We start from the raw sequence: 16,977 nt of genomic DNA, 5'->3' as shown, positions 1-16,977 counted from the left end.
ATTTGGATACCTTCGTGTCGTGTCCACATAACCGGGAGGTTCGACACAGATAAAACACGCTGCGCCTCTCCTCCCCATTTCCCTCCTTCCCCGAATAACAGGCCGCATGATGTTATTAACATTAACGAATAAAATAACACCTCACGATGCTGAACTTACAAACACGAATTTATTCTGAGTGAAAAGAAGAAGAAGAAGAAGAAGATTCGCCGGCATGTATTACGATACGACAGTCCCTCACGACCAAGCAATGGCGGCTCCGGTTTGGGACGCGGGTTCGCAGCTGACGTAGCATTTCGTAATTAAGCCCCACAGACACGAGTGAGCCTGCGCGTCACGGCTTTGTGTGCGGCTGCCTACACGGCTTGTGGAGGCTTTACAGCTGTCGACGCCGTTCACGTTCCGGTCCCAGTGGGATAGGCCTTGAGGCTTCAGCGTCGACTAGAAAAGGCTGCCCAAGGAATGTGCTCCGAGTCCGGTACGAGGCGCGGACCGTGCGGCTGCTCGACGATGCGTATGCTATGGCGATTTAAATGTTTTAAAAATGGGATGTTAGTCGGGAAAATGAACTGGAAGGTGTGTGTGTGTGTGTGTGTGTGTGTGTGTGTGTGTGTGTGTGTGTGTGTGTGTGTGTGTGTGTGTGTGTGTGTGTGTGTGTGTGTGTGTGTGTGGACGTACGTGTGTGTGTGTGTGGACGTACGTGTGTGTGTGTGCGTGTGTGGGTGTGTGTGTGTGCGTGTGTGGACGTACGTGTGTGTGTGGACGTACGTGTGTCGTGTGGACGTACGTGTGTGTGTGGACGTACGTGTGTGTGTGGACGTACGTGTGTGTGTGGACGTACGTGTGTGTGTGGACGTACGTGTGTGTGTGGACGTACGTGTGTGTGTGGACGTACGTGTGTGTGTGGACGTACGTGTGTGTGTGGACGTACGTGTGTGTGTGGACGTACGTGTGTGTGTGGACGTACGTGTGTGTGTGGACGTACGTGTGTGTGTGGACGTACGTGTGTGTGTGGACGTACGTGTGTGTGTGGACGTACGTGTGTGTGTGGACGTACGTGTGTGTGTGGACGTACGTGTGTGTGTGGACGTACGTGTGTGTGTGGACGTACGTGTGTGTGTGGACGTACGTGTGTGTGTGGACGTACGTGTGTGTGTGGACGTACGTGTGTGTGTGGACGTACGTGTGTGTGTGGACGTACGTGTGTGTGTGGACGTACGTGTGTGTGTGGACGTACGTGTGTGTGTGGACGTACGTGTGTGTGTGGACGTACGTGTGTGTGTGGACGTACGTGTGTGTGTGGACGTACGTGTGTGTGTGGACGTACGTGTGTGTGTGGACGTACGTGTGTGTGTGGACGTACGTGTGTGTGTGGACGTACGTGTGTGTGTGGACGTACGTGTGTGTGTGGACGTACGTGTGTGTGTGGACGTACGTGTGTGTGTGGACGTACGTGTGTGTGTGGACGTACGTGTGTGTGTGGACGTACGTGTGTGTGTGGACGTACGTGTGTGTGTGGACGTACGTGTGTGTGTGGACGTACGTGTGTGTGTGGACGTACGTGTGTGTGTGGACGTACGTGTGTGTGTGGACGTACGTGTGTGTGTGGACGTACGTGTGTGTGTGGACGTACGTGTGTGTGTGGACGTACGTGTGTGTGTGGACGTACGTGTGTGTGTGGACGTACGTGTGTGTGTGGACGTACGTGTGTGTGTGGACGTACGTGTGTGTGTGGACGTACGTGTGTGTGTGGACGTACGTGTGTGTGTGGACGTACGTGTGTGTGTGGACGTACGTGTGTGTGTGGACGTACGTGTGTGTGTGGACGTACGTGTGTGTGTGGACGTACGTGTGTGTGTGGACGTACGTGTGTGTGTGGACGTACGTGTGTGTGTGGACGTACGTGTGTGTGTGGACGTACGTGTGTGTGTGGACGTACGTGTGTGTGTGGACGTACGTGTGTGTGTGGACGTACGTGTGTGTGTGGACGTACGTGTGTGTGTGGACGTACGTGTGTGTGTGGACGTACGTGTGTGTGTGGACGTACGTGTGTGTGTGGACGTACGTGTGTGTGTGGACGTACGTGTGTGTGTGGACGTACGTGTGTGTGTGGACGTACGTGTGTGTGTGGACGTACGTGTGTGTGTGGACGTACGTGTGTGTGTGGACGTACGTGTGTGTGTGGACGTACGTGTGTGTGTGGACGTACGTGTGTGTGTGGACGTACGTGTGTGTGTGGACGTACGTGTGTGTGTGGACGTACGTGTGTGTGTGGACGTACGTGTGTGTGTGGACGTACGTGTGTGTGTGGACGTACGTGTGTGTGTGGACGTACGTGTGTGTGTGGACGTACGTGTGTGTGTGGACGTACGTGTGTGTGTGGACGTACGTGTGTGTGTGGACGTACGTGTGTGTGTGGACGTACGTGTGTGTGTGGACGTACGTGTGTGTGTGGACGTACGTGTGTGTGTGGACGTACGTGTGTGTGTGGACGTACGTGTGTGTGTGGACGTACGTGTGTGTGTGGACGTACGTGTGTGTGTGGACGTACGTGTGTGTGTGGACGTACGTGTGTGTGTGGACGTACGTGTGTGTGTGGACGTACGTGTGTGTGTGGACGTACGTGTGTGTGTGGACGTACGTGTGTGTGTGGACGTACGTGTGTGTGTGGACGTACGTGTGTGTGTGGACGTACGTGTGTGTGTGGACGTACGTGTGTGTGTGGACGTACGTATGTGTGGACGGACGTACGTACTTGTGTGTGTGGACGTGTGGACGGACGTACGTACTTGTGTGTGTGTGTGTGTGTGTGGACGTACGTACTTGTGTGTGTGTGTGTGTGGACGTACGTGTGTGTGTGTGTGTGTGTGTGTGTGTGTGTGTGTGTGTGTGTGTGTGTGTGTGTGTGTGTGTGTGGACGTACGTACTTGTGTGTGGACGTACGTACGTGTGTGTGGACGTACGTACGTGTGTGTGTGTGTGTGGACGGACATACGTACTTGTGTGTGTGGACGTGTGGACGGACGTACGTACTTGTGTGTGTGTGTGTGTGTGTGTGTGTGTGTGGACGTACGTACTTGTGTGTGTGTGTGTGTGGACGTACGTGTGTGTGTGTGTGTGTGTGTGTGTGTGTGTGTGTGTGTGTGTGTGTGTGTGTGTGTGTGTGTGGACGTACGTACTTGTGTGTGTGTGTGTGTGGACGTACGTACTTGTGTGTGTGTGTGTGTGGACGTACGTACTTGTGTGTGTGTGTGTGTGGACGTACGTACTTGTGTGTGTGTGTGTGTGGACGTACGTACTTGTGTGTGTGTGTGTGTGGACGTACGTACTTGTGTGTGTGTGTGTGTGGACGTACGTACTTGTGTGTGTGTGTGTGTGGACGTACGTACTTGTGTGTGTGTGTGGACGTACGTACTTGTGTGTGTGTGTGGACGTACGTACTTGTGTGTGTGTGTGGACGTACGTACTTGTGTGTGTGTGTGGACGTACGTACTTGTGTGTGTGTGTGGACGTACGTACTTGTGTGTGTGTGTGTGTGTGTTTGTGTGTGTGGACGTACGTGTGTGTGTGGACGTACGTGTGTGTGTGGACGTACGTGTGTGTGTGGACGTACGTGTGTGTGTGGACGTACGTGTGTGTGTGGACGTACGTGTGTGTGTGGACGTACGTGTGTGTGTGGACGTACGTGTGTGTGTGGACGTACGTGTGTGTGTGGACGTACGTGTGTGTGTGGACGTACGTGTGTGTGTGGACGTACGTGTGTGTGTGGACGTACGTGTGTGTGTGGACGTACGTGTGTGTGTGGACGTACGTGTGTGTGTGGACGTACGTGTGTGTGTGGACGTACGTGTGTGTGTGGACGTACGTGTGTGTGTGGACGTACGTGTGTGTGTGGACGTACGTGTGTGTGTGGACGTACGTGTGTGTGTGGACGTACGTGTGTGTGTGGACGTACGTGTGTGTGTGGACGTACGTGTGTGTGTGGACGTACGTGTGTGTGTGGACGTACGTGTGTGTGTGGACGTACGTGTGTGTGTGGACGTACGTGTGTGTGTGGACGTACGTGTGTGTGTGGACGTACGTGTGTGTGTGGACGTACGTGTGTGTGTGGACGTACGTGTGTGTGTGGACGTACGTGTGTGTGTGGACGTACGTGTGTGTGTGGACGTACGTGTGTGTGTGGACGTACGTGTGTGTGTGGACGTACGTGTGTGTGTGGACGTACGTGTGTGTGTGGACGTACGTGTGTGTGTGGACGTACGTGTGTGTGTGGACGTACGTGTGTGTGTGGACGTACGTGTGTGTGTGGACGTACGTGTGTGTGTGGACGTACGTGTGTGTGTGGACGTACGTGTGTGTGTGGACGTACGTGTGTGTGTGGACGTACGTGTGTGTGTGGACGTACGTGTGTGTGTGGACGTACGTGTGTGTGTGGACGTACGTGTGTGTGTGGACGTACGTGTGTGTGTGGACGTACGTGTGTGTGTGGACGTACGTGTGTGTGTGGACGTACGTGTGTGTGTGGACGTACGTGTGTGTGTGGACGTACGTGTGTGTGTGGACGTACGTGTGTGTGTGGACGTACGTGTGTGTGTGGACGTACGTGTGTGTGTGGACGTACGTGTGTGTGTGGACGTACGTGTGTGTGTGGACGTACGTGTGTGTGTGGACGTACGTATGTGTGTGGACGTACGTATGTGTGTGGACGTACGTATGTGTGTGTGGACGTGGACGGACGTACGTACTTGTGTGTGTGTGTGTGTGTGTGTGTGGACGTACGTACTTGTGTGTGTGTGTGTGTGGACGTACGTGTGTGTGTGTGTGTGTGTGTGTGTGTGTGTGTGTGTGTGTGTGTGTGTGTGTGTGTGTGTGTGTGTGTGGACGTACGTACTTGTGTGTGTGTGTGTGTGTGGACGTACGTACTTGTGTGTGTGTGTGTGTGGACGTACGTACGTGTGTGTGGACGTACGTACGTGTGTGTGTGTGTGGACGGACATACGTACTTGTGTGTGTGGACGTGTGGACGGACGTACGTACTTGTGTGTGTGTGTGTGTGTGTGTGGACGTACGTACTTGTGTGTGTGTGTGTGTGGACGTACGTGTGTGTGTGTGTGTGTGTGTGTGTGTGTGTGTGTGTGTGTGTGTGTGTGTGTGTGTGTGTGTGTGTGTGTGTGTGTGTGTGTGTGTGTGGACGTACGTACGTGTGTGTGTGTGTGTGTGTGGACGTACGTACTTGTGTGTGTGTGTGTGTGGACGTACGTACTTGTGTGTGTGTGTGTGTGGACGTACGTACTTGTGTGTGTGTGTGTGTGGACGTACGTACTTGTGTGTGTGTGTGTGTGGACGTACGTACTTGTGTGTGTGTGTGTGTGGACGTACGTACTTGTGTGTGTGTGTGGACGTACGTACTTGTGTGTGTGTGTGTGGACGTACGTACTTGTGTGTGTGTGTGTGGACGTACGTACTTGTGTGTGTGTGTGGACTTACGTACTTGTGTGTGTGTGGACGTACGTACTTGTGTGTGTGTGTGTGTGTGTTTGTGTGTGTGTGTTTGTGTGTGTGGACGTACGTGTGTGTGTGGACGTACGTGTGTGTGTGGACGTACGTGTGTGTGTGGACGTACGTGTGTGTGTGGACGTACGTGTGTGTGTGGACGTACGTGTGTGTGTGTGGACGTACGTACGTGTGTGTGTGTGGACGTACGTACGTGTGTGTGTGTGGACGTACGTACGTGTGTGTGTGTGGACGTACGTACGTGTGTGTGTGTGGACGTACGTACGTGTGTGTGTGTGGACGTAGGTACTTGTGTGTGTGGACGTAGGTACTTGTATGTGTGGACGTAGGTACTTGTGTGTGTGGACGTAGGTACTTGTGTGTGTGGACGTAGGTACTTGTGTGTGTGGACGTAGGTACTTGTGTGTGTGGACGTAGGTACTTGTGTGTGTGGACGTAGGTACTTGTGTGTGTGGACGTAGGTACTTGTGTGTGTGGACGTAGGTACTTGTGTGTGTGGACGTAGGTACTTGTGTGTGTGGACGTAGGTACTTGTGTGTGTGGACGTAGGTACTTGTGTGTGTGGACGTAGGTACTTGTGTGTGTGGACGTAGGTACTTGTGTGTGTGGACGTAGGTACTTGTGTGTGTGGACGTAGGTACTTGTGTGTGTGGACGTAGGTACTTGTGTGTGTGGACGTAGGTACTTGTGTGTGTGGACGTAGGTACTTGTGTGTGTGGACGTAGGTACTTGTGTGTGCGGACGTAGGTACTTGTGTGTGCGGACGTAGGTACTTGTGTGTGCGGACGTAGGTACTTGTGTGTGCGGACGTAGGTACTTGTGTGTGCGGACGTAGGTACTTGTGTGTGCGGACGTAGGTACTTGTGTGTGCGGACGTACGTACGCGCGTGTCTGGACGTACGTGCGTGTCTGTACGTACGTGCGTGTCTGGACGTACGTACGTGTCTGTCTGGACGTACGTACGTGTCTGTCTGGACGTACGTACGTGTGTGTCTGGACGTACGTACGTGTGTCTGGACGTACGTACGTGTGTGTCTGGACGTACGTACGTGTGTGTCTGGACGTACGTACGTGTGTGTCTGGACGTACGTACGTGTGTGTCTGGACGTACGTACGTGTGTGTCTGGACGTACGTACGTGTGTGTCTGGACGTACGTACGTGTGTGTCTGGACGTACGTACGTGTGTGTCTGGACGTACGTACGTACGTGTGTGTCTGGACGGACGTACGTACGTGTGTGTCTGGACGGACGTACGTACGTGTGTGTCTGGACGGACGTACGTACGTGTGTGTCTGGACGGACGTACGTACGTGTGTGTCTGGACGGACGTACGTACGTCTGTGTCTGGACGGACGGACGTACGTGTGTGTCTGGACGGACGGACGTACGTGTGTGTCTGGACGGACGTACGTACGTGTGTGTCTGGACGGACGTACGTACGTGTGTGTCTGGACGGACGTACGTACGTGTGTGTCTGGACGGACGTACGTATGTGTGTGTCTGGACGGACGTACGTACGTGTGTGTCTGGACGTACGTACGTACGTGTGTGTCTGGACGGACGTACGTACGTGTGTGTCTGGACGGACGTACGTACGTGTGTGTCTGGACGGACGTACGTACGTGTGTGTCTGGACGGACGTACGTACGTGTGTGTCTGGACGGACGTACGTACGTGTGTGTCTGGACGGACGTACGTACGTGTGTGTCTGGACGTACGTACGTGTGTCTGGACGTACGTACGTGTGTGTCTGGACGTACGTACGTGTGTGTCTGGACGTACGTACGTGTGTGTCTGGACGTACGTACGTGTGTGTCTGGACGTACGTACGTGTGTGTCTGGACGTACGTACGTGTGTGTCTGGACGTACGTACGTGTGTGTCTGGACGTACGTACGTGTGTGTCTGGACGTACGTACGTGTGTGTCTGGACGTACGTACGTGTGTGTCTGGACGTACGTACGTGTGTGTCTGGACGTACGTACGTGTGTGTCTGGACGTACGTACGTGTGTGTCTGGACGTACGTACGTGTGTGTCTGGACGTACGTACGTGTGTGTCTGGACGTACGTACGTGTGTGTCTGGACGTACGTACGTGTGTGTCTGGACGTACGTACGTGTGTGTCTGGACGTACGTACGTGTGTGTCTGGACGTACGTACGTGTGTGTCTGGACGTACGTACGTGTGTGTCTGGACGTACGTACGTGTGTGTCTGGACGTACGTACGTGTGTGTGTCTGGACGTACGTACGTGTGTGTCTGGACGTACGTACGTGTGTGTCTGGACGTACGTACGTGTGTGTCTGGACGTACGTACGTGTGTGTCTGGACGTACGTACGTGTGTGTCTGGACGTACGTACGTGTGTGTCTGGACGTACGTACGTGTGTGTCTGGACGTACGTACGTGTGTGTCTGGACGTACGTGCGTGTGTGTCTGGACGTACGTGTGTGTGTGTGTGTGTGTGTGTGTGTACGTGTGTGTGTGTGTGTGGACGTACGTACGTGTGTGTGTGTGTGTGTGGACGTACGTACGTGTGTGTGTGTGGACGTACGTACGTGTGTGTGTGTGGACGTACGTACGTGTGTGTGTGTGGACGTACGTACGTGTGTGTGTGTGGACGTACGTACGTGTGTGTGTGTGGACGTACGTACGTGTGTGTGTGTGGACGTACGTACTTGTGTGTGTGGACGGACGTACGTACTTGTGTGTGTGGACGTGTGTGTGTGTGTGTGGACGTACGTACTTGTGTGTGTGTGTGTGTGTGTGTGGACGTACGTACGTGTGTGTGTGTGTGTGGACGTACGTACGTGTGTGTGTGTGTGGACGTACGTACGTGTGTGTGTGTGTGTGGACGTACGTACGTGTGTGTGTGTGTGTGGACGTACGTACGTGTGTGTGGACGTACGTACGTGTGTGTGTGTGTGTGTGTGTGGACGTACGTGTGTGTGTGGACGTACGTGTGTGTGTGGACGTACGTGTGTGTGTGGACGTACGTGTGTGTGTGGACGTACGTGTGTGTGTGGACGTACGTGTGTGTGTGGACGTACGTGTGTGTGTGGACGTACGTGTGTGTGTGGACGTACGTACGTGTGTGTGTGTGGACGTACGTACGTGTGTGTGTGTGGACGTACGTACGTGTGTGTGTGTGGACGTACGTACTTGTGTGTGTGGACGGACGTACGTACTTGTGTGTGTGGACGTGTGGACGTACGTACGTACGTGTGTGTGTGTGTGTGTGTGGACGTACGTACGTGTGTGTGTGTGTGTGTGGACGTACGTACGTGTGTGTGTGTGTGGACGTACGTACGTGTGTGTGTGTGTGGACGTACGTACGTGTGTGTGGACGTACGTACGTGTGTGTGGACGTACGTACGTGTGTGTGGACGTACGTACGTGTGTGTGGACGTACGTACGTGTGTGTGGACGTACGTACGTGTGTGTGGACGTACGTACGTGTGTGTGGACGTACGTACGTGTGTGTGGACGTACGTACGTGTGTGTGTGTGGACGTACGTACGTGTGTGTGTGTGGACGTACGTACTTGTGTGTGTGTGTGTGTGTGTGTGTGTGTGTGTGTGTGTGTGTGTGTGTGTGTGTGTGTGTGTGTGTGTGTGTGTGTGTGTGTGTGTGTGTACGTAGGTACTTGTGTGTGTGTGTACGTAGGTACTTGTGTGTGTGTGTGTACGTAGGTACTTGTGTGTGTGTGTACGTACGTAGGTACTTGTGTGTGTGTACGTACGTAGGTACTTGTGTGTGTGGACGTAGGTACTTGTGTGTGTGGACGTAGGTACTTGTGTGTGTGGACGTAGGTACTTGTGTGTGTGGACGTAGGTACTTGTGTGTGTGGACGTAGGTACTTGTGTGTGTGGACGTAGGTACTTGTGTGTGTGGACGTAGGTACTTGTGTGTGTGGACGTAGGTACTTTGTGTGGACGTAGGTACTTGTGTGTGTGGACGTAGGTACTTGTGTGTGTGGACGTAGGTACTTGTGTGTGTGGACGTAGGTACTTGTGTGTGTGGACGTAGGTACTTGTGTGTGTGGACGTAGGTACTTGTGTGTGTGGACGTAGGTACTTGTGTGTGTGGACGTAGGTACTTGTGTGTGTGGACGTAGGTACTTGTGTGTGTGGACGTAGGTACTTGTGTGTGTGGACGTAGGTACTTGTGTGTGTGGACGTAGGTACTTGTGTGTGTGGACGTAGGTACTTGTGTGTGTGGACGTAGGTACTTGTGTGTGCGGACGTAGGTACTTGTGTGTGCGGACGTAGGTACTTGTGTGTGCGGACGTACGTACGCGCGTGTGCGGACGTACGTACGCGCGTGTCTGGACGTACGTGCGTGTCTGGACGTACGTGCGTGTCTGGACGTACGTGTCTGTCTGGACGTACGTACCTGTCTGTCTGGACGTACGTACGTGTCTGTCTGGACGTACGTACGTGTGTGTCTGGACGTACGTACGTGTGTGTCTGGACGTACGTACGTGTGTGTCTGGACGTACGTACGTGTGTGTCTGGACGTACGTACGTGTGTGTCTGGACGTACGTACGTGTGTGTCTGGACGTACGTACGTTTGTGTCTGGACGTACGTACGTGTGTGTGTGTGTGGACGTACGTACGTGTGTGTGTGTGGACGTACGTACGTGTGTGTGTGTGGACGTACGTACGTGTGTGTGTGTGGACGTACGTACGTGTGTGTGTGTGGACGTACGTACGTACGTGTGTGTGGACGTACGTACGTACGTGTGTGTGGACGTACGTACGTACGTGTGTGTGTGTGTGGACGTACGTACGTGTGTGTGTGTGTGGACGTATGTATGTGTGTGGACGTATGTATGTGTGTGGACGTACGTACGTGTGTGTGTGTGTGTGTGTGGACGGACATACGTACTTGTGTGTGTGGACGTGTGGACGGACGTACGTACTTGTGTGTGTGTGTGTGTGTGTGTGGACGTACGTACTTGTGTGTGTGTGTGTGTGTGTGTGTGTGTGGATGTACGTACTTGTGTGTGTGTGTGTGGACGTACGTACTTGTGTGTGTGTGTGTGTGTGTGTGTGTGTGTGTGTGTGTGTGTGTGTGTGTGTGTGTGTGTGTGTGTGTGTGTGTGTGTGTGTGTGTGTGTGTGTGTGTGTGTGTGTGTGTGGACGTACGTGTGTGTGTGTGGACGTACGTGTGTGTGTGTGGACGTACGTGTGTGTGTGTGGACGTACGTGTGTGTGTGTGGACGTACGTGTGTGTGTGTGTGTGTGTGTGTGTGTGTGTGTGTGTGTGTGTGGACGTAGGTACTTGTGTGTGTGGACGTAGGTACTTGTGTGTGTGGACGTAGGTACTTGTGTGTGTGGACGTAGGTACTTGTGTGTGTGGACGTAGGTACTTGTGTGTGTGGACGTAGGTACTTGTGTGTGTGGACGTAGGTACTTGTGTGTGTGTGGACGTAGGTACTTGTGTGTGTGGACGTAGGTACTTGTGTGTGTGGACGTAGGTACTTGTGTGTGTGGACGTAGGTACTTGTGTGTGTGGACGTAGGTACTTGTGTGTGTGGACGTAGGTACTTGTGTGTGTGGACGTAGGTACTTGTGTGTGTGGACGTAGGTACTTGTGTGTGTGGACGTAGGTACTTGTGTGTGTGGACGTAGGTAATTGTGTGTGTGGACGTAGGTACTTGTGTGTGTGGACGTAGGTACTTGTGTGTGTGGACGTAGGTACTTGTGTGTGTGGACGTAGGTACTTGTGTGTGTGGACGTAGGTACTTGTGTGTGTGGACGTAGGTACTTGTGTGTGTGGACGTAGGTACTTGTGTGTGTGGACGTAGGTACTTGTGTGTGTGGACGTAGGTACTTGTGTGTGTGGACGTAGGTACTTGTGTGTGTGGACGTAGGTACTTGTGTGTGTGGACGTAGGTACTTGTGTGTGTGGACGTAGGTACTTGTGTGTGTGGACGTAGGTACTTGTGTGTGTGGACGTAGGTACTTGTGTGTGTGGACGTAGGTACTTGTGTGTGTGGACGTAGGTACTTGTGTGTGTGGACGTAGGTACTTGTGTGTGTGGACGTAGGTACTTGTGTGTGTGGACGTAGGTACTTGTGTGTGTGGACGTAGGTACTTGTGTGTGTGGACGTAGGTACTTGTGTGTGTGGACGTAGGTACTTGTGTGTGTGGACGTAGGTACTTGTGTGTGTGGACGTAGGTACTTGTGTGTGTGGACGTAGGTACTTGTGTGTGTGGACGTAGGTACTTGTGTGTGTGGACGTAGGTACTTGTGTGTGTGGACGTAGGTACTTGTGTGTGTGGACGTAGGTACTTGTGTGTGTGGACGTAGGTACTTGTGTGTGTGGACGTAGGTACTTGTGTGTGTGGACGTAGGTACTTGTGTGTGTGGACGTACGTACGCGCGTGTCTGGACGTACGTGCGTGTCTGTCTGGACGTACGTACGTGTCTGTCTGGACGTACGTACGTGTCTGGACGTACGTGCGTGTCTGTCTGGACGTACGTACGTGTCTGTCTGGACGTACGTACGTGTCTGTCTGGACGTACGTACGTGTGTGTCTGGACGTACGTACGTGTGTGTCTGGACGTACGTACGTGTGTGTCTGGACGTACGTACGTGTGTGTCTGGACGTACGTACTTGTGTGTGTGTGTGTGTGTGTGTGTGTGTGTGTGTGTGTGTGTGTGTGTGTGTGTGTGTGTGTGTGTGTGTGTGTGTGTGTGTACGTACGTGTGTGTGTGTGTGTGTGTGTGGACGTACGTACTTGTGTGTGTGTGTGTGTGGACGTACGTACTTGTGTGTGTGTGGACGTACGTACTTGTGTGTGTGTGTGGACGTACGTACTTGTGTGTGTGTGTGTGTGTGTGTGTGTGTGTGTGTGGACGTACGTACTTGTGTGTGTGTGTGTGTGTGGACGTACGTGTGTGTGTGTGTGTGGACGTACGTGTGTGTGTGTGTGTGGACGTACGTACTTGTGTGTGTGTGTGTGTGGACGTACGTACTTGTGTGTGTGTGTGTGGACGTACGTACTTGTGTGTGTGTGGACGTACGTACTTGTGTGTGTGTGTGTGTGTGTTTGTGTGTGTGTGTGTGTTTGTGTGTGTGTGTGGACGTACGTGTGTGTGTGGACGTACGTGTGTGTGTGGACGTACGTGTGTGTGTGTGGACGTACGTACGTGTGTGTGTGTGGACGTACGTACGTGTGTGTGTGTGTGGACGTACGTACGTGTGTGTGTGTGGACGTACGTACGTGTGTGTGTGTGGACGTACGTACGTGTGTGTGTGTGGACGTAGGTACTTGTGTGTGTGGACGTAGGTACTTGTGTGTGTGGACGTAGGTACTTGTGTGTGTGGACGTAGGTACTTGTGTGTGTGGACGTAGGTACTTGTGTGTGTGGACGTAGGTACTTGTGTGTGTGGACGTAGGTACTTGTGTGTGTGGACGTAGGTACTTGTGTGTGTGGACGTAGGTACTTGTGTGTGTGGACGTAGGTACTTGTGTGTGTGGACGTAGGTACTTGTGTGTGTGGACGTAGGTACTTGTGTGTGCGGACGTAGGTACTTGTGTGTGCGGACGTAGGTACTTGTGTGTGCGGACGTAGCGTGTCTGTGCGTGCGTGTCTGGACGTACGTGCGTGTCTGGACGTACGTGCGTGTCTGGACGTACGTGCGTGTCTGGACGTACGTGCGTGTCTGGACGTACGTGCGTGTCTGGACGTACGTACCTGTCTGTCTGGACGTACGTACGTGTGTGTCTGGACGTACGTACGTGTGTGTCTGGACGTACGTACGTGTGTGTCTGGACGTACGTACGTGTGTGTCTGGACGTACGTACGTGTGTGTGTGTGTGGACGTACGTACGTGTGTGTGTGTGGACGTACGTACGTGTGTGTGTGTGGACGTACGTACGTGTGTGTGTGTGGACGTACGTACGTGTGTGTGTGTGGACGTACGTACGTGTGTGTGTGTGGACGTACGTACGTGTGTGTGTGTGGACGTACGTACGTACGTGTGTGTGGACGTACGTACGTACGTGTGTGTGGACGTACGTACGTACGTGTGTGTGGACGTACGTACGTACGTGTACGTACTTGTGTGTGTGTGTGTGTGGACGTACGTACTTGTGTGTGTGTGTGTGTGTGTGTGTGTGTGTGTGTGGATGTACGTACTTGTGTGTGTGTGTGTGGACGTACGTACTTGTGTGTGTGTGTGTGTGTGTGTGTGTGTGTGTGTGTGTGGACGTACGTACGTACGTGTGTGTGTGTGTGTGTGTGTGTGTGTGTGTGTGTGTGTGTGTGTGTATGTGGACGTACGTGTGTGTGTGTGGACGTACGTGTGTGTGTGTGGACGTACGTGTGTGTGTGTGGACGTACGTGTGTGTGTGTGTGTGTGTGTGTGTGTGTGTGTGTGTGTGTGTGTGTGTGTGTGTGTGTGTGTGTGTGTGTGTGGACGTAGGTACTTGTGTGTGTGGACGTAGGTACTTGTGTGTGTGGACGTAGGTACTTGTGTGTGTGGACGTAGGTACTTGTGTGTGTGGACGTAGGTACTTGTGTGTGTGGACGTAGGTACTTGTGTGTGTGGACGTAGGTACTTGTGTGTGTGGACGTAGGTACTTGTGTGTGTGGACGTAGGTACTTGTGTGTGTGGACGTAGGTACTTGTGTGTGTGGACGTAGGTAATTGTGTGTGTGGACGTAGGTACTTGTGTGTGTGGACGTAGGTACTTGTGTGTGTGGACGTAGGTACTTGTGTGTGTGGACGTAGGTACTTGTGTGTGTGGACGTAGGTACTTGTGTGTGTGGACGTAGGTACTTGTGTGTGTGGACGTAGGTACTTGTGTGTGTGGACGTAGGTACTTGTGTGTGTGGACGTAGGTACTTGTGTGTGTGGACGTAGGTACTTGTGTGTGTGGACGTAGGTACTTGTGTGTGTGGACGTAGGTACTTGTGTGTGTGGACGTAGGTACTTGTGTGTGTGGACGTAGGTACTTGTGTGTGTGGACGTAGGTACTTGTGTGTGTGGACGTACGTATGTTTGTGGACGTACGTATGTGTGTGGACGTACGTGTGTGTGTGGACGTACGTGTGTGTGTGGACGTACGTGTGTGTGTGGACGTACGTGTGTGTGTGTGTACGTACGTACGTGTGTGTGTGGACGTACGTACGTGTGTGTGTGGACGTACGTACGTGTGTGTGTGGACGTACGTACGTGTGTGTGTGGACGTACGTACGTGTGTGTGTGGACGTACGTACGTGTGTGTGTGGACGTACGTACGTGTGTGTGTGTGGACGTACGTACGTGTGTGTGTGTGGACGTACGTACGTGTGTGTGTGTGGACGTACGTACGTGTGTGTGTGTGGACGTACGTACGTGTGTGTGTGTGGACGTACGTACGTGTGTGTGTGTGGACGTACGTACGTGTGTGTGTGTGGACGTACGTACGTGTGTGTGTGTGGACGTACGTACGTGTGTGTGTGTGGACGTACGTACGTGTGTGTGTGTGTGTGTGGACGGACGTACGTACTTGTGTGTGTGGACGTGTGGACGGACGTACGTACTTGTGTGTGTGTGGATGTACGTACGTGTGTGTGTGTGTGTGTGTGTGTGTGTGTGTGTGTGTGTGTGTGTGTGTGTGTGTGTGTGTGTGTGTGTGTGTGTGTGTGTGTGTGTGTGAGATAGAACTGTGAGGAACAGAAATGAAAAAACGAGATGTGTGTGTTGGTTAAAATTTTAATTTAATACTATTTTTCGTGATTTTATTTAGAGTTTTCTGTACCTTTTGTCTATATACTGTACTCTAGTCGTCCGTCAGGGAGGTCTCGGCTCCACACTTAATCATATTACCACACTATATTACTCTTATTACCACCCTATATTGCTCCACACCACACTATATTACTCGTATTACCACGCTATATTACTCCACACCACACTATATTACTCGTATTACCACGCTATATTACTCCACACCCCGCTATATTACTCATTTACCACGCTATATTACTCCACACCACACTATATTACTCGTTTTGCCACGCTATATTACTCCACACCACACTATATTTCTCGTATTGCCACACTATATTACTCTCGCTCTGCAGGATGACAAAGGACAAAGTGTTTCCTCCAGTTGGTGGGACTTTCCTCGGTTTCCCCATCGTGAGGTTGATGTACTTGTTCACTAGTCCAGGTGTAGCCCTCTTGCCACAGAAGGTGAAGATGCATCATGTGACAGATTCGAAACCATTGGGAAGTTCTGAAACATGTTTTAAAAAAAAAGTTGTTTCTTGCCATTTGCGTTCCCTGAAGACTTCAGCACGATTCTACAACTACTTGTACTTTTTTTGAAAGACCTAAACTGGTACCAATTTCTTGCCGGTGACAAGTCGCCTACTTTTTTTGTCAGCCAAAGGCACTGGGATTTTTGCGTCCACCGACCAACGTTGGTAGATGAGACGCGGCTTAACGTCCTTCCAAGGGATGACGCGCTGTGATGCAATTCCCTGCCGACGAAGCACAGATCCAACAGTTTATCTGATCGTGAATTACACCCAGAGAAGATAGCTCAAAGGTACGTGGGCTACCTCCGCACTATCCTGTCGGATGACTTTGGTTTGTGTATTGGAGTGAAGATTTCATTTGCTTTTATTTCTTTGCTGATCTCCTTACTTGGATTATAGAATGTGATTATGGAAGGAATGTCCTTGAGCACTAAGTTGTGGTTGTTGTTGGATTGGTTTTGTACCTTCCCTCCAAGAGGACTGTATGGAAAGGGACACAAGTCAAGTGATCACAAAAGAGATGATAGATCAAGTAAAAGACCCAGATCAAAAAGTCAAATAAAGGGCCTTAAGAAAACCAGAATTGCCAGACCACTTTGGAGAGAGATTCCCTTGACAATAGTGTCTTTGAAGTCCAAGACGATAGGCTCTCTCATATCGTGTCTTCGAGGTCATTTGGGACACGGCTGAGCCACGTGGGGTTGTGTCAATGACAACCAATCCGATCGATCATGTGTGGGGGGTGGTATTTCGTGGCCAAAGACATCCGCTCCAATACCAGGGCCATTGTGGCTTATTCAGGCTACGTAGAAGCAGCCGATCCTTCAACGTCATCATGGTGACATCATGGTGATGCCACGCTACTTGATTTCGGAGAGGACAGAAAAAAAGGCAGATATTCCTGAGAGTCTGCAGGAAAAGAGTTTGTCTCCGTGCTGGCAAACCCATGCAAGAATAGCTATTGGCTTCGCTCTGGCCGGACGAGTCTATACAACGTCTGTTTAGCGTGTGTGAGGTCAAATGTACAAATAAAATAAAAGCAGAACAGCACTCGGTAGAGCGCATACCTCTGCCAGGCTATAAACAGTTTACATTTTGTATACCACTGATAGGCCGGATCTGGATCTGGATGTTCACCAAAATCAAATCAATTGGTCCTTGTCACACACCCAACCTGTCCACCAAGTTTCATCCGAA

General features: G+C 52.0%; 1 protein-coding gene across 3 annotated transcripts in view; it reads left to right on the top strand.

The window, feature by feature from the left end:
- Positions 1-203: 203 nt before the first annotated feature.
- The window catches only part of LOC137438176 (serine/threonine-protein kinase A-Raf), a 153,490-nt gene continuing 136,716 nt past the window's right edge, over positions 204-16,977 (top strand). For 2 of the 3 annotated variants that reach the window (XM_078766502.1, XM_078766503.1), the window contains exon 1: positions 215-478. The gene's annotated coding sequence lies outside the window, so the exon portion shown is untranslated. Of the gene's footprint in view, positions 479-16,977 lie in introns of all 3 variants that reach the window. The other variant, XM_078766501.1, reaches the window with a different exon arrangement.

This window comes from Myxine glutinosa, chromosome 12 (genome assembly GCF_964187855.1).
Source record: "Myxine glutinosa chromosome 12, kmMyxGlut1.1, whole genome shotgun sequence".
NCBI lineage: Eukaryota > Metazoa > Chordata > Myxini > Myxiniformes > Myxinidae > Myxine > Myxine glutinosa.
The sequence above is the reverse complement of the archived record's forward strand: the minus strand, read 5'-3'. Positions and strand labels throughout refer to the sequence as shown.